General features: G+C 45.2%; 1 protein-coding gene across 1 annotated transcript in view; it reads right to left on the bottom strand.

Moving 5' to 3' along the window:
* Positions 1-2,231: 2,231 nt before the first annotated feature.
* The window catches only part of LOC144366446 (uncharacterized), an 82,817-nt gene continuing 67,035 nt past the window's right edge, over positions 2,232-18,013 (bottom strand). The window contains exon 3 of the mRNA XM_078020726.1: positions 2,232-3,410. The gene's annotated coding sequence lies outside the window, so the exon portion shown is untranslated. The remainder of the gene's footprint in view (positions 3,411-18,013) is intronic.

The raw sequence follows: 18,013 nt of genomic DNA, 5'->3' as shown, positions 1-18,013 counted from the left end.
AGGGTCCTGGAAGTAATGGAATCACCTGATGGGCCAGTGCAGCACAGACTTGCAGTGGGTGACAAAGTTGGAGTTGGGTTGCCAAGAACATGGTCCTGGGGCTCAGTCTATAGGTCCTTCCTCATGCCACACAGCTGAAATGGCACTTATCTTGAACTTTCCTCTGGAGTGGCCAGAACCAGAAGCTCCTCCACTTCCCGAGTGTCACGAAATCATAGTGCTTTTGAGAAAATGGCTGGAAGATGGGTTTATGTCCCCCACCATGGGCCTCCCCACAGGCTTTCAGGCTGGGAAATTCTCAGTTTCCTCTTTCTGTCACCATTTCCTGCTGCATAGGGAGGAAAAATGGACACCCTCCTAGATCTTGCTTGCCTCTGGAGTCAGGGTACTGACTGCATTGATGGACAGGGTGACCAAATGTGGGCCACAGCTGAGTGGTCCTGGGGTCTGAGGTTGGACAAACTCTTTATTTTCTACTAACAAAGTTCAACACAGTCTTTATTTCTTGTTTTACTTCTTATTAAATCAGCAATTCATGCTTGGGGTAGATCAGATAGAAAGTACACACACACACACACACACACACACACACACACACGCACATTGACCAGGAGTTATTACCATCCTTTTTCTTTATGAGGCAGCAGAAGCACAGAGAAGATACAGAATATGCCCAAGACTCCACAGTGCATTTCCTACTGAATGTTTGTGTCTCCTCCAAATTCATGTTGAAGCCCTAATGCCAATATGATGGCATGAGAAGTGGGGCTATTGGGAGGTAATCAGATTTCGATAGGCCGGTGGGGGGTGGGGGGGGGAGGCTCGGGGCATGTCTCCCAAGATGAGATTAGTTTTCTCAGAATTTCAAAAAGAGACCAGGGCTTACTTGCTCTCCACCAGTTGAGAATACAGTGAGAGGCAGCCAGCTATGAGCAAAAAGAGGGCTCTTTCCAAGAATTCAATCTATCAGTACCTTGACCATGAACTTCCCACCCTCCCAAATGGGGAGAAATAAATCTTTCTTAAGCTTAGAGTATTTTGTTGTAGCAGCTAGAACTGACTAGGACAGTCAGTGAAAGGACTTTGTGAATATTCAATGAAATAATGTATGCAAAGTGGTCTATGAATATAAGCTATTGCATTATCACCTTCATCATCATTACCATTTTTCCTAACCAAATGGCATAGGAGCTATTTTTCGCACCTAATTCAATTCCAAAAGAAGCCACTGATATTTCTCCAGCCGAAAGAGGTTATGACTGCTCCAGATGAGTTACTACCTAGATTTTCAGGTTGTTTGTGGCCATTTTATGGATCTACATAGACCTTTGGCTGCTCTGTAAATGAGTTTTCTGGCCCGTCATGAGATTTATACCCCTGTGCCATCAATACCATCCCCTTTTAGGGTGTCCAATGATGACCAGTCATTTACATCTTGAGCCATTCTGAAATCCATGTGGATTTTCTCTTTCTCAGAGGTCTATAAAAACATGAATGACAGGTGATGTCACTGAACAACAAAGATGGGAGAGGACAGCTTGAAGAGCATGGAGAGGAGCCAAGCAATCAGAGAAAAAATAACACTAAGAGTGGAGGAGGCCAACCTCTGTCCAGAGGGCTCTGGGAAGAGCCAGCCTGATTTCCTTCTGGGACCTGCTCTTGGGCACTGGCCTGGGCAGGCACCAAGATGTGGTTTCACCAGACTGAGGTTCTGATGGACTTGGTGTCTGGTGCAAAACTTTAATTCAACTGTTAGCTCTAAAAACAGGAAAGCATATTTCTAATCAATAAAATTTTCCCTTTTTGACAATATTATGGTACAAAATTCTGATGTCTTTTTCAGATTTAAAAATGTAATAATAAAATATAATATTATTGCAGCATAATATTTAAAATAACACAAAATGCAAGCATGGCTTTAGATTTCTCACAAAACATATTTTCCCCCAGATTAAATTTTTATTCAAATATGTCATTTATATATCTTTATGGAGTATATCATGGCAACTCAATAGACGTATACAAGTTTTATCACGCAACTTTGATATTACATCCAGGAAGTCCCTATAATGAAACCTGAAATTAGATTCATTGTGATGAATTACTTTTCCTAGAATTCATACTGTGACAGAGTCTGAGAGACTGTCTCTTCAGGCCCTTCAAGAATTAGGACATTCTAGCATTTCAAGCAGGCATTGATGCAGGAAAGATGAGTCTCGACACCTGAGGAATTTGGAGGAAGCAGATTTATTTAAGCTGCAGCAACCCAGAGGGGATAACACCAAACAAGCTCTGGAGCCCAGGTCTGGAAATTCTCTAACATTGCAGTGGGTGGTTACACAGCACAATGTTTAATATAACTCAATTTTGTTCCACATTCATAGGTTGGACAGAGGTTTCACAATGTTTTACACAGAAAACAGAAATTTTCGCACATCAAAAAACTTGATTGGAGACTATTTTCTTTTAGGATGTAGATGAGCACAATACCTTTATTTTTATGTGGTGCTGAGAATTGAACAAGGGGCCTCACATGTGCGAGGCAAGTGCTCTATCACTGAGCCACAACCCCAGCCCTGCAGGCCTAACTCTTACAAGAAAGAGAAACCTGGCCTTTACAACAAAAAGGAGCTCAAAGCACAATGAGTGCTCTGGAAATTTTGTTGACTTCTTAAAATAATCTCTTCTTGATTAGGAGAGAGACTTGTGTGTTACAATTAAGGTGGGAGTCTTTTGGAAACTACAGCATTACCCCCTTTGATGCTCATTATTTAATCCTCTAAGTCAAAGGGCATTATTATCTTCTTGGCTTAAAGCTTTATATAATGTAATATCATAGTTGTTGTTTCTCTTTTTTAAAAAGGAAACCTGCTTCTATTGTAGAACCACTAGTTTTAATGAAAAGAGGAAACAAACATGGAAGCAATACACAAGTTCAGAGCACAATCCATGCTATGTCAATTAAGCTTTTGGATCCACCAAGAAAAGGAAACCATCCTCCAAATAGTGAGCTTGGATCTCAACTGCAATGCCCTTTCAGGATTGAACTGGTACATGCGTTTGTTTTCTGATATTATTAACTATGTGTTTGATTGTTATCAGTCCTAGAGTCAAGAAAAAACAAAGGACTCTGTATATGGCAGAAGTAAGGGGTGGCAATGACAGTATAAGAGCTGTCTTAAAGAGTGAAACAGTCCATTTTTCCTTTTGGTTAGTGTATCTTTCACCTTGTACATCCAACCCAGAGTGGCTGAAGCAGGGCTGATGTTTCCTCAAGCTTGGGGCACATTCAGGCTAGTCAGCTTCCAGAGTGACTTGAGCAGGGTTGGTGTCCTTCGGATCTTTGAGTTTCTCTGGTGTTTCCTTCTTCCTGATGCTCAGCTTAAGGGGTACCAATTAAGGAGGGAAAGCTGCAAAAGAATGTACGTAAGAATAAGAGATTTTATTTTCAGGAGGTCCCAAAGCAGGCTAAAAGGAACAAAGTATTACATAATGTATATCTCTGCCTATGTACATACATGCATTGACATATTTGGTGACACTCTAAAAATTAGAGTAAGGGATTGTAGATAGTGCTCTATGTGGGGGTGTGACAAGAGGTGGGGGATATCCCAGGAGGCTTGAACTATGTAGATTTAACAAATTTGAAAACAGCCTATAATTTCACAAGCCTGACCCAACATCGGCCTATGATCTTCCATATATTATTATTTCATCTAAAAAATGAAGTAAATTCAACCGCCTGCTCACAGGTCAGTTGCCTTCCAAAGGTGCACCTCTAAGTGGATTGACTTTAAATCTCAGAATATATTTCTGCATGGAAATCATGTCAAATGCCTTCCTGGCTCCCAAAGTTTAGGTACTGCTCAACAGCTTAATTTTACCCCTGGCTTATCCTCCTCACCCAACTTTACTTTACCAGATGCAAACCCAAGGTTGTACCTAGTTCTGCACCCTGGTCAAGGTCACCCAGTTAAGAGGGATTTAAATCCAGCTCTACCCAATCTGAAGTCTTTACTTCTCCTCAAACCACCCCTTAGCCAGACAAACTTGCTTACTTATATTTTTCCTTTCTTGATAATCTCTTGGAAGAAGCCAGTGTTAGGCTAAATTTGGTAGAACTAGGAGGGTATTTTCCCAATAGGCTATTTTTCCTACAAGTCCAGGTATGGCCAGTCTGGCTGTCCCCAGCCTGCTGCAATGTACTGGGGCCTCACTCCACTGCCCAGAGACCCTGTGCCCAGATGACCCTATGTCCAGGACACAGAGTCTCCTCAGGGAAGAGTGGAGGAGTAGGAGAAGGAGACACCATGGAAAGTTCAGGAGAAAGGACCAGAAGGTTCTTCCAGGGCTAGACTTCCAGAGCAGCCAAAGATCCCTCTCTATCTTTCCCTACAGGATCAGGTCTAGACCTTGCCAGCAGCTCCCAGGCTCTAACCCCACCCTCTCACCAGTGAGCTGGACCCACCTAGTCCCACCCACTGCCTGCTGTGAGGACTGCAGCCTTTATTTAGAGTGCTCACTTGTTTATTTGGATGAGTTCCCTGAGTTAGAGCCACAACTCCTCTAGGGTCCTGAGGACTGGTGTCTGGTCCTGGGGTGACAAAAGGCAGGCAGCATGCAGTGGAACTTGGTGAGGTGACTGTAATGGAGAATGATCAGCTTCCCAGCTCTTATACATCTTGAGCAGAGAAGCATCGTTGGGGTCAATTCACTGCAATGGCACCATCATGAAATCGTGGCATATGGTGGCAAGAGCAGCATCCAGCTGTTGTGGGCATAGGGCATCAGGCGTCGAAAGTCAGGAGCTGAGTATTGGTGTGAGGTGGGGGCGACTGTGGCGGTGTCAGCATGCAGCTCTGATTTAGGAGTTCCTTGCTTCCTACTCATGGTGGCGGTGACGGTGGAAGAATCCAGAAACAGTGGTTGTAACAACAAATGCTTCCAGCCATGAGTGTTTTCATCTGCCATAGTGACAAGGGTTTGGCTGCAGTTGCAATGAAGTTGGCCCCAGTACTGAGTGTCACTGTCTAGTATCCATGTTAAAGTCTGGTGGCAGCAGGGTGGAGCTCCAGAGTCTGGCAGGGGCGGAAGCAACATACAGCTGCATCAGGGGTCCAGCCTCTGCATAGGGGTCGGGCAGCAGGTGTGGTGTAAAGTACAATGACATTGGGGACTTATTGGGCATGGTTGGTGTCCATCTGGAGTTTGGAAGTTTGAGTGCTGCACAATGGTGGTGGCACCATAAGAGTTCAGAAGCAGGGGAAGCAACAACAGACAGTGTCCAGCAGTGAGCATCTTCATCCTGCAGAAGTAACTGGGGGCCAGCTGCAGGACAGTGAAAGTGGCATCCAGTGGCCATGTGGGGAGTCTGTTTGGCTGCAGCGAAGAGTTCCAGGCTGGCATGGCAGCAAGGGCATGGGATAGTGGGTGTCAGAGTGATAAGGTAACCAGTAGCTGGGATGTCGTCTCTGGTGGAGGCTCCAGGCCCTGGTCTTGTGCCTGGTCGACTGGCCTTCTCAGGAAGAAGAATGCGGGAGGCAGTCGTACCCAGGCAGATGCCCAGGACCTTATGCTTCCCCCAGCTGCCATGTCTCACTCAACCATGAGGCCACTGTGTGGCTGCTCACTCCATCCCCTGATATAGCCTCTCTACTGAGGAACTAGGTTGTCTGCTAGGTTGGGGCGGTCTTGGGAGAGAACCTCACCATTCCCAGCCACTTCCTGCGTGGACTGTGGGTGCAGAAAGCAGAGGTCCTAGGACATCTTCACCCCAAAAGTGCATTTCTGTGGCTGGGAGTGGCAGAAGACCAGGACAGAGAACTCGTTGCCCTTAGACTCCCACTGCCACCTGTGCCCTATACCCTTGTCAGCCCAAGGAATGCACTTGGAGGGTGAGGATTTTCTAGGCCCCCCCACCTCCCACCTCTGCACTCTGCTACCCAGCACAGAGGAGATGTACCTGGGGAGGGTGGGCGCTTTCTCCAAAGGTTGCCTCAGCTGGCAGCACGCCTACTCATCCCTCAGAGGCTGCAACGCAGGGAGTGGCAGGGTGAACTCAAAGATTAGGTGAGCAGCCTGGTGGACTCAAGGCCAATGACAGGCATTGCTGGAATGGGCAGCTTAAGGTCCTCAGCAGGTGTCTGGGTACCACCAGCTCCTGCGCCCTGCTTTGTGGGCAGGCAGGCCCTACAAGGAGCAATACCAGTTGCCTGGAGGAGCCACTGCAGAGGCCATCACAGCCTCCAGTCACCCTCTGACTCTGAGGCCTGCTGTCCCAAGCTGTCACCATCACCGCTAAAAGAGCTCCACACTGAAGCCACTGGAGTCCCCACAGGGCCAGCAGTGATGTGCAGCCACCATCACTGCACTGGGACCAGACTCCTGCCACTGCCAGAGGATGAGAATGTAACTCTCTGGATGCCTGGCTTGACGTTGCCACCTACAGACTCCTCAGTTGCCTTTGCCACCACTGCCATAACTGAACTTTAGACACCAATACCTTCAAGCACAACACATCTTCATCGAATAGCTTAGCAAGATCTTCTAGATAACTTGCAAGAGCTTCTACATCAGCACTTGTTTTTTTTGCCTTGCACTTTTATTTTATGCAGAGGGACTTCTTGGCAAAAACATAATGGACCAAATTCTGGCAGTTGCAGTGAAGTTGGCCCCAGTACTGAGTGTCACTGTCTAGTATCCATGTTAAAGTCTGGTGGCAGCAGGGTGGAGCTCCAGAGTCTGGCAGGTGCAGGAGCAACATGCAGATGCATCAGGGGTCCAGCCTCGGTATAGGGGTTGGGCACCAGTTGTGGTGTAAAGTACAATGACATTGGGGCCTTGGTGGGCATTGTTGGAGTCCATGTGGAGTTTGGAAATTTGAGTGCTGCACAATGGTGGTGGCACCATAAGAGTTCAGAAGCAGGGGCAGCAACAACAGGCAGTGTCCAGCAGTGAGCATCTTCATCCTGCAGAAGTAACTGGGGGCCAGCTGCAGGACAGTGAAAGTGGCATCCAGTGGCCATGTGGGGAGTCTGTTTGGCTGCAGCGAAGAGTTCCAGGCTGGCATGGCAGCAAGGGCATGGGATAGTGGGTGTCAGAGTGATAAGGTAACCAGTAGCTGGGATGTCGTCTCTGGTGGAGGCTCCAGGCCCTGGTCTTGTGCCTGGTCGACTGGCCTTCTCAGGAAGAAGAATGCGGGAGGCAGTCGTACCCAGGCAGATGCCCAGGACCTTATGCTTCCCCCAGCTGCCATGTCTCGCTCAACCATGAGGCCACTGTGTGCCTGCTCACCCCATCCCCTGATATAGCCTCTCTACTGAGGAACTAGGTTGTCTGCTAGGTTGGGGCGGTCTTGGGAGAGAACCTCACCATTCCCAGCCACTTCCTGCGTGGACTGTGGGTGCAGAAAGCAGAGGTCCTAGGACATCTTCACCCCAAAAGTGCATTTCTGTGGCTGGGAGTGGCAGAAGACCAAGACAGAGAACTCGTTGCCCTTAGACTCCCACTGCCACCTGTGCCCTATACCCTTGTCAGCCCAAGGAATGCACTTGGAGGGTGAGGATTTTCTAGGCCCCCCCACCTCCCACCTCTGCACTCTGCTACCCAGCACAGAGGAGATGTACCTGGAGAGGGTGGGTGCTTTCTCCAAAGGTTGCCCCAGCTGGCAGCAGGCCTACTCATCCCTCAGAGGCTGCAACGCAGGGAGTGGCAGGGTGAACTCAAAGATTAGGTGAGCAGCCTGGTGGACTCAAGGCCAATGACAGGCATTGCTGGAATGGGCAGCTTAAGGTCCTCAGCAGGTGTCTGGGTACCACCAGCTCCTGCGCCCTGCTTTGTGGGCAGGCAGGCCCTACAAGGAGCAATACCAGTTGCCTGGAGGAGCCACTGCAGAGGCCATCACAGCCTCCAGTCACCCTCTGACTCTGAGGCCTGCTGTCCCAAGCTGTCACCATCACCGCTAACAGAGCTCCACACTGAAGCCACTGGAGTCCCCATAGGGCCACCAGTGATGTGCAGCCACCATCACTGCACTGGGACCAGACTCCTGCCACTGCCAGAGGATGAGAATGCAACTCTCTGGATGCCTGGCTTGGCGTTGTTACCTACAGACTCCTCAGTTGCCTTTGCCACCACTGCCACAATTGAACTTCAGACACCAATACCTCCAAGCACAATTCATCTTCATCGAATAGCTTAGCAAGTCGTCTAGATAACTTGCAAGAGCTTCTACATCAGCACTTGTTTTTTTGCCTTGCACTTTTATTTTATGTAGAGGGGCTTCTTGAAAAAAAATTAATGGACCAAACTCGGGCAGTTGCAGTGATGTTGGCCCCAGTACTGAGTGTCACTGTCTAGTATCCATGTTAAAGTCTGGTGGCAGCAGGGTAGAGCTCCAGACTCTGGTAGGTGTAGGAGCAACATGCAGATGCATCAAGGGTCCAGCCTCAGTATAGGGGTCAGGCAGCAGGTGTGGTGTAAAGTACAATGACATTGAGACCTTATTGGGCATGGTTGGTGTCCATCTGGAGTTTGGAAGTTTGAGTGCTCCACAATGGTGGTGGCACCATAAGAGTTCAGAAGCAGGGGCAGAAACAACAGGCAGTGTCCAGCAGGGAGCATCTTCATCCTGCAGAAGTAACTGAGGTCTAGCTGCAGGACAGTGAAAGTGGCATACAGTGGCCATGTGGGGAGTCTGGTTGGCTGCAGCGAAGAGTTCCAGGCTGGCATGACAGCAAGGGCATGGGATAGTGGTGTCAGAGTGATAAGGTAACCAGTAGCTGGGATGTCATCTGTGGTGGAGGCTCTAGGCCCTGGTCTTGTCCCTGGTCGACTGGCCTGCTCAGGAAGAAGAATGCGGGAGGCGTTGGTACCCCGGCAGCTACCCAGGACCTTATGCTTCCCACAGCTGCCATGTCTCGCTCAACCATGAGGCCACTGTGTGGCTGCTTACCCCATCCCCTGATATAGCCTCTCTACTGAGGAACTAGGTTTCTGCTAGGTTGGGGCGGTCTTGAGAGAAAACCTCACCATCCCCAGCCACTTCCTGCGTGGACTGTGGGTGCAGTGTACAAGTGTTGTTCAGTCATTTAAAAGGAATACACATTGTGGTGGTCACAAACATACACCTGTAGGATGAACTTGCAAAAATACTAAGCCACATGAAGGCTTCACTGTGGTTTGTCAAGATCATCCTGATTCACAAGGACCAGTCTTTTCCTCGCCTTATAGGGAACAGACCCCAAGTCCTGGAAACTGCCTTTAAGACTCCAAACAACAACAACAAAATAACAACTAAAGATATTTTCACAGGATATTTAAGTGACCATGGACTCTATATGCTGTGCCTATGGGCCAGAAGGATTACTTAATCCTCCCCTTCTAGAGAATCCACTGTCCTGTCTGTACAGGAAGGGGAGGCTTGGTATGCAAGTTGCTAGAGAGATTTTATCTACAGCTGTTAAGCCAAGGGCTGCAAGATGTGTTTAATCCTGCAGAATTGGTAGAATCACTGAAAACTCAGTAAAAACTTACTGCCAGTGTCTGTTCTCTACAACAGTCACTGGTATACACTGTGGTCCATCAGAGTGCCATGTGTGGCACTGATAATATATAATTTCAAAATCACTAAATCAAGAGAGTTAAAATTCTTATTTCCTAATTTATTACCTGTAAAGAAAATGACAAAATCAGAATGTGTCTCTGATTAATTAAACCTTAGTAAGAACGATTATAAACAGCAGTATCAGCAATGTACATGCACGAGCACATCCAAAACAAATGGCTACTTAAAGAGGTCGTGTTTTAACTCCAGCGTTGCAAACCTGATGTTTTAATTTTGAGGTCTGGAAGGAAAAAAAATCAATTTTTGGCCTCCTCATGATTGATTCTACTTCAGATAGGCCAACTCTTTCGTCAGGTTCTCAGTCAGCATCTCCAGTTCAGCTCTGGCTAGGGTCAGCCCATATGGCACCTTTTGCAGGACATTGCTGTCAGCCAGGTCATTCTTCTATCTGAAATGTAGTTTAGAAATGCAATACACTGATTTGGACAAGGACACTGTCATCTTCAGGGCTATCTGATGCACAGATCTATGTGACTCTTTTCAAATAGCAGCACTGTAGTGTGTGATATGTGTTCTTGCTTTTGTAACTCCCTTCCTTCTCTCCATGCCTTCCTTTTTTCAGTATCATGATTAATTTTTCAGTTGGAAGGAAGGAAAGAGAAAAGTCATGAGATGATGCTTTTTCAACAGCAATGAATCCCACTAGCACTGTGCATCCCCAGGAAGGGATTCCACTTTGGCTAGCTGTTGTGGCCTTAAAAATAGCAGCCCCTGTATTTGTGCAGTTTCTAATGGTGTCCTAAAAGCAACTGAAAATTAAATAATAGTTATTCTTTTGCTGAATTTTCTTCATGATTTATTCAATTTAAAACATTGGTACCTCTTCATTATATTTTGCCAAGATTTTATAGGCTAAAGGCCATTATCCTTGGAACTTCCTGTGTGAAAATTCTGTAATCCAAAAAGTTTGTATTCCTTATGTCAGGAAGTATGAGATATGGAGGAGGAGATGAAAATATAAAAACAAGTGGATGGATAAAATTTCAGGTGTATGTGTATCAGGAAAACAATTTTTGCACTTAACCCCTTATCAGATACATTATTAGTTCATTGAATGCATTGAAAATTAAAGTTTAGGGCATTGGTAGAGTTATGTTGAATTGTAAGTCATTGAAACTATAGTGATCCATAGACTTAAGAGTAATCAACTTATTTTAACAATGTGTAATGTGAATTGTGTTTGAGTCTAAATACTTTTTGGAGTGATCATCCTATTTCCATTTGTCCAAACACCAAATATAAGGAGAATGTGAACTTCAGAAGATTCAAAATATGTACTATCAATGGAGGCAGGAAAACAGGGAATAAGAGGACATGGTAGGAAAGGTAAATTATCACCTGTCTATTCCACTCACTTCATTCTGAATCCCATGCAGCCTATTTTGCATTGCCAATCTGCAAGATGAGCTAGGCATTGCCAATCGTGGCGGAAAGGATCTGGCAAAATAAAGGAAGTCATAGATAACAAAATTCTAATATGCTAGTAGTTTACAAATGTATTTTTGACACAAAATTTAAGTGGTGATGTTAAATTCTGTTTCACTAAGAATTACAAAAAAAAAAAGGAAAAGGAAAAAAAAGAAGTGGTGTTAAAACTATAAGCGAAGGATGCAAAGTAAGGGATTATGGTAAAGCCCTACTTTCATTGTGGGTTCTGAAAACAACCCTTTAAGATAAGTAGTATTATTCTCATTTTATAGAAGAAACTGAGATTCAGAGAATTCACCCAGTTCACATTTGGCAGAAGGAGAGTTCAAAGTCCTGGCTGCATGATGCAAATGGCAGTAACTGAAGAGGCTGTGTACAATCCTAGGTAAGACTTTTTTATACTTTAGCTTTTTCAATTAGTCCTTCCCTGCATGCTACTCTATTGGTCAATGTTTCTACCCTTCCTTAATGTTACTTCATTTCTTCCCTTCTATTGATATGTTTTATTTCCTATTGTGGTTTCACACAACTGAATTATGGAAATAAAATGTTAAGTCTAAATTTATCCAGCACCTCTTTTTTTTCCCAGTAACTGAATAACCTTAAAATGTTTTAATTCTCTAAACTTTTACTGTGTAAATGTTATTATAGTATTATATATCTATCTTTCTGAGTTTTCTTTGAACACACACAAATCAATTTTAAACTAGGACTTTACCTTGTTTTAACATACCCTAGCAGTTACTCATTACTTATGAAATCAAGGCTTACAGTGTATGCCCTATATATTCATGTAAGCATGTTTGTAATTCAGACACCCTTGATGATAGCTTAGCTGGGAATCAAATTCTACTTTGATTACTTTGGCACGGTTTAAGCATACCCCTAGGTTCAATCCCTGCTACCAAACAATCACAACAAAAAATCCACGAAAGAAAAACTTGATAACATAGACTGTATTAAATTACTCTGTAAAAAATCATATAAGGAAATAAAAAGAGAGGTCAAAGACTGGGGGAAACTTTGGAAAGTATATGTCTAAAACAAACCTGTGTACAAAATATAGTAAGACTCAACAATAAGACAACATAATGGGTAAAGATCTGAAAAGACAACTGACAAGAAAGATATGAGATGGCAAAGAAGCAAAGAAATGATTCTTAGCATCACCTGTCATGAGGAAAGCACAAACTAAGACCCCAAGGTGCACTGCACACCTTCTAAGCTGCTAAGGTCTTTACTAAGTGTAGTATCAACCATGAGGATGATGAGCAGCCACAGGTACTCTTGTGCATTGCTGGTAGAGCACACAACAGCTCACCACTATAAAAAAACTGACTATTTTCCCCAAAGTTTTAGACATGGTGTCACCACCATGTTACTAAAAATAGACAACTGCCTCAAAAGTGTACATGCAATTACATACAGTAGTTCTATTCACAATGCCCAATACCTTAAGCAATCAGGATGCACTTCAATGGGTGAACAAACAGCATAACTGCTATGAATCCATGCCATGGAGGCCCTGGTGTCTCTCAGCTCCCCCAGGTCTCTAGTCTGGACTCTGGACTGCCCTGACCTTTGCACACCTCACAGAGGAAAAAATGAATTCTGAGTAGAAACACCTGTATATGCAGCTGATAAACTCAGGCTCAGTAGGAAGTTGTTGCATATGGAAAGAGATTTAAAAGTTTTGGATGTGGATGGTAAACTCAGAAAAATGCAAGCACAACAACCCAGGCCTGCATCTTTGTCCATAGGAGCTTCCTGGGGAACATCAGGCAAACATGGAGGCAACTCCAGGATCCCCACAGAACCGCATCTAGGGGAGAATCTGGAGGTGACTGCCATTAGGGCCTCTGTGACCCACCTCTGATTAGCTTAGAGGACATTATGCTACAGCTTCATACCCCCATCCCAACTTTTAATTTCATCTCTTTCCACAGGTTACAAATGCATCCTGAGCTTAGATTCTGTTGATTTATTAGCTTGTTTAGTGTTGCAGAGAGAGCTGTGCCACTACCTAATCCTGATGCACAACCTCTGAAATTCACGATTCTAGTTATTCAACATACATTTGCATATTTTAGCTAAAGTAGAGCAATCATCCCATGTTTTGATCGAAAAAAATGGTGCTATGGTTTGAATATTTTCCACCCATATTTTATGTCCCCAAAGCCCTGGTGCCCAGAAAGTCCAGGGCTGAACAAACCACCCCTTATATTCTCTTTCAGCTCCCCTGTTGCCATCCACACTCTGGAACAGACAAAATATCGCTTTAAATCTCAGCAGGGAGTCCCTCAGGAATGTACAGTAGATGATACTCCACTTGGTCATGGTGTCTCACCTGTGCCCACTGGGCCCAGCTGGCCCTTCAAGGGAGTGAGCACAGAACAAACTGGGAGCCACACCCATAAGAGTGGTGCAAGACAAAGTCAGATGGGTGGAAGGGAAGGGGGCTGGCTGTCAGTATACTGAGAGTAGACACCTTTCCCCATAGGGGCTGAGCACAGGGACTAAGGAGAGAACTCCTGCCTCCATCCAGATGACCTCTGGACACTGCAAAGTTATCCCTTCCCAGGAGGTCCTTTCCTACCTAGTCAAGGGTCAGCTGCAGGCACTTTAATCCATTTTCCTCAAAATGGACATGATGAGGTCAGATGATGAAGTTCCAGGGTTCTGGAAATTTCAGGACAAAACCCACTGCCTGTCTAACATAGGAAGCAAAAGGACCTTGAGGTCACTCAGTCCCTGTCTCTAATTGACCAGTTCCTCACAGGCTTCACCCCCTACTAAAACTCTAGACCCTCCCATCTTCAGGAAAGGCCACAGGCTGAGGCTGGGATGAGCCCAGGGTTCTGAATGTTTCCTGAGAGGGCTGAGAGCTGCCACACCCTATACCAGCCTAAAACACAGTAGTCACTCCCTCTGCCCTGACTCTGGGAGAGACTTCCTGGTGGGGTCACAGGGGCCCAGTGCAGCTGTGGAAAGTAGGCAGAGAGCTTTCCCCCAACTCCACACACCCTGCTGAGCTCAAGGAACCTGGGAGGCCAGGACTAGTGCCCTCCTCTTCCTCCAGGCTTGAGGATTACCTGGGACATGCCAGGACATAGGTGAGAAATGTGATGGCCTCCCAGAGGCTAGACTCTGAGGCTCCCTGTAGGGTGTTGACACAGTTCTGGGTCAGCTATGGTCTCAGAAAACAGGTTCAGCACTCACTCCAGGGCAAGTAGAGATCCTGTCTCCAAATAGTCACATTCTGAGCTACTGAGTTAGGATTTCAACATATGCACTGTGAGCCTGGAGTTAGCCCATCACACAGATTGGGCTCATTCCTCTCCAAACACTGGGCCACTGTGAGAAGTTACATGATCCAAGCCATGTGAAAATTGCTTAATCTATATCAAAATGGTAAGGCCATTTTGAATTATGCCAATACTGTGAGAAGATTTTAATCAATACCAATCCAATAAGGCAAATTTAATCTATACCAAACCAGTAAGGCCACTTTAATCAATACAAATCTGGTAAGGCAACTTTAATCTATAATTGAATCTATAATCCTGTGAAGACTTTTTTACTCAACACCAGTCCTGGGAGGATAATCCCATTGACAGGAGTCCTTTCATCAAGACAATGTGGGGAGGACATTTCCCCTGTACGTGGTTGAACTGTTCTGCTCTAACTTCTCAGGATAATACCAACATATGTCCAATTACTATGTGATAATTAGGAATAAAATTTACTTTTATAAGTTAAATCAAAAAACTCACTTAGGATGTTAAGAAAAAGACAAACTTGGGATGGGGTAGTGGCTCAGTGGTAGAGCCCTTGTCTAGCATGCATGAGGCACTGAGTTCAATCATCAACATCATCACATTTAAAAAAAATTTAAATAAACAAAATAAATGTATTGTGTCAATCTGCAACTAAAGATCTGGGGAGGAAAAACAGACTTAAGGGGAAACAATCCTCCCCCAAATAGGAAAGAGAATCTCAGATACCAGCAGTGGACTTGACTGCTGCCACCCTCTGAAAACTAAGTCAGAGTTACCTGTCTTCTACACTGTCAGCAGCTACACAGATGGTTCCTAAGCAAAGGAGACAGGACTGCCCACACCCTGGGTAGCTCATAGCTGGCAAAGTTGCTGTGCTTAGCCAGGCCTGCCTATGAAACCTCCTCTCCAAGCATTTTTTTTCCCTGGTCTAAAGGGCAGGCTGGGTGGGGCTCCTTTCACAGGGAGTACTCAGGGACCCCATATTCTAATGCAATGGTTGTGCTTTGCAAAGAGTCTCTGATTTGCTGTAGTCCACAATGTGGAATTCTCCTCCTCCTCCTCCTCCTCCTCCTCCTCCTTCACTCCTTCTCCTTTTTTCTATCTTCTTTCACTTTCTCTTACTGTTCCTCCTCCTTCTCTTCTGTTCCTTTCATCCTATGACTTTTTACTTTTCTTTCCTCCTCTTCCTTGTCTTCTTTCCCTGCCTCCTCCTTTCCCTCCACCTCATTCATTTTCTCTTAGAAGTGAAATAAGAGGAAGAATCCATTGTGCTTTATGTCTATGAGTGTGGACACCAGACATTACCCTGGGATTTCTTCTGCCAGTTCACCTCTTTTTTGACTTCTGGTTGCTTCCCTAAGGAGCTGTGCCAGGCACACTAATGAAACTGGCATTGAGAAGAGAATTTGCTGTCAGTGCTCAGCGATGCAGGATAATCAGAGGAATGACATTCTTCCTGGGGGCAAGGCCTTCCAGAGGCTTCTTCAGGTCTTACTCCCAAGCTCTGAGGCTGGTGGGTGTCCCGATGGCTATACTTTCAAGGAACCAAGGTGCCCATCACTGCTCTTGAGAGGCCTCTGGCCTCACACCACTTACCGGCAATGTCCTTAGCATAGAAGGGCCTATTGTTAGTGGTTGAGGATCTGACATGTCCTTGAGACCACAGATCCTGGGCACCCAGCACACCATTCCCCTGCATCTATTCTACCCCCACCTCAGACAGATTGGTCTTTTTTCCACAGAGCAACCTCTACAGTGAGGATGGCTTTGGGTTGGCAACACACAGCACAATATACTGTCCTGTCCTCCTGTCTTCCATGTTTCTCTCAGCTCCTACGTCATCTGTCTCCATTCTGCATCCCTGCCCCATGAGGGCCTGGGTGGCCCTTAGGGACTTCTCTTAGGAAAGCAGGCATCCATGATGTCCAAATCACTTCAACTCCCCAGAGTCCTATGAAATAGCCATCAGCCACGTGAAATTATTTTCATTCTAAATAATTAAAACCAAAAGTCTATTTCTAAGTCTCCCCAGCCACAATTCACAAGCTCAATGGCCACATGGAATAGACACTATCCAGGAAACCAAAGCATGCTGGGCTAACTCTGCCCAAGACCCTAGAAAGACAAATTCTCTAAAAATTGTCATTTCCTCTGACAAAATATTTGACCCTTACCCCGAGATGAGGTTTGTGCTTCTCCATCACTGCCACTCAGCTCCTGAGGGTGCACGGATTTTGCACATTCATAAATAAGTGGTTGACAAAACAAAATATCACAATGACTCATTCTCAGAAATTCAGCTTAATGAAAAAATTTACAGAGAATTTAAGCATATTCATAGATTTACTACTACTTTAAAGGGGATACATTTCTAAAAAAAATCTGAAAGGCATTTAAATGTACTTGTGTCACTCTAGAATTTTGAAATTCAAAAAGGCCTTGAGATATGCTTTAAAGATCTAAGGTCAAACAGATCAGATTGGTGGAACTGAATTCTCACTAAGTGGAAATGGAAATTCAGGAAATTCAGTATTGGGGGTGGAGTGTCATCCTCTTGCACTTTAGCTGACCAAAGTCAGAGGTACTCAGCATGTGCACAAATAATCACCTCAGGGAGCAGAGCCTAGGGGCTCAGGCTGTAATGCAAGAGGCTGCTGACAGCCCATATAATCATATATGATGCAAAATTCTAGGCAGAGTTGGGGAGAAATCACTTTGAGTAATCTTAGAGTGTGGAAGATGAGATGGAGTTACATTACTCTAACCAGAATGGGACAGGACTAGAGCTACTCAGAGCTCCCAGATGACACTTTGGGTTATCCATCTTCAGGGAAGTTGCCAAGAGGGGCTGTCCTCAGGATTGATTGGAAAGCCAGGAAGAGGTGCTGAGGGTAGAAGAAGAGGTGAGGAAAATTCAGGGACAAAACTGGGGGAGGGATTATGGAGAGTCAGAGACAGGTGGTCAGAAAGGTCAAGCTGCCACTGCACTTTGCTCCACATTATATGGAAAGATCTCCCAGTACACAGGCAGGATAGCCACCTACATGTGGAGTAGGTAGCCCCAACACAGGGCTTGCCAGAGTCTGACAACCAGTGTGGTCAGGGCTGGTACCCTCTGAGGCTTCTCTCTGAGCTTGCAGATGGCCTCCCTCCCTATGTCCTTATATTGGTACCTCTGGGAATCTGTGCCCAGTTTTCTCAGCTCTAAGGACACTGCTTGCATCTGAATGGAGCCACCAGAAAGCCTCATTAAATTTAATAATCACTAAAGAAAAACCCTGTCTCCAAATACGGGCATATTATGAGCTACTCGGTTAGGACTTCAAAGTAAGAATTGTGAGGGGCTAGGAATCAACCCTTCACACAGACAGGGCTCATTCCACTTCAAACAAAAGGCTACTGCAAGAAGTGATGCAATCCTATCCCTGTGAAGACAGCTTAATCAATACCAACGTAGAAAGATATATATAAGCCTGTGAGGACAGTTTAATCAATATGAATCCTGTGAGGCCACATTAATCTAAACCAATCCTATAAAGACACGTTAATCTTCACAAATCCAATAAGGACATGTTAATCTATGCCAATCTAGTAAGGCCACTTTAATTTGTCCCAATCCTTTGAGGACTTTTTAATCACCACCAGTCCTGTGAGGACAGTTTCATCTACATGAGTCCCTTCA

The sequence above is a fragment of the Ictidomys tridecemlineatus genome, chromosome 9, assembly GCF_052094955.1.
Source record: "Ictidomys tridecemlineatus isolate mIctTri1 chromosome 9, mIctTri1.hap1, whole genome shotgun sequence".
NCBI lineage: Eukaryota > Metazoa > Chordata > Mammalia > Rodentia > Sciuridae > Ictidomys > Ictidomys tridecemlineatus.
The sequence above is the reverse complement of the archived record's forward strand: the minus strand, read 5'-3'. Positions and strand labels throughout refer to the sequence as shown.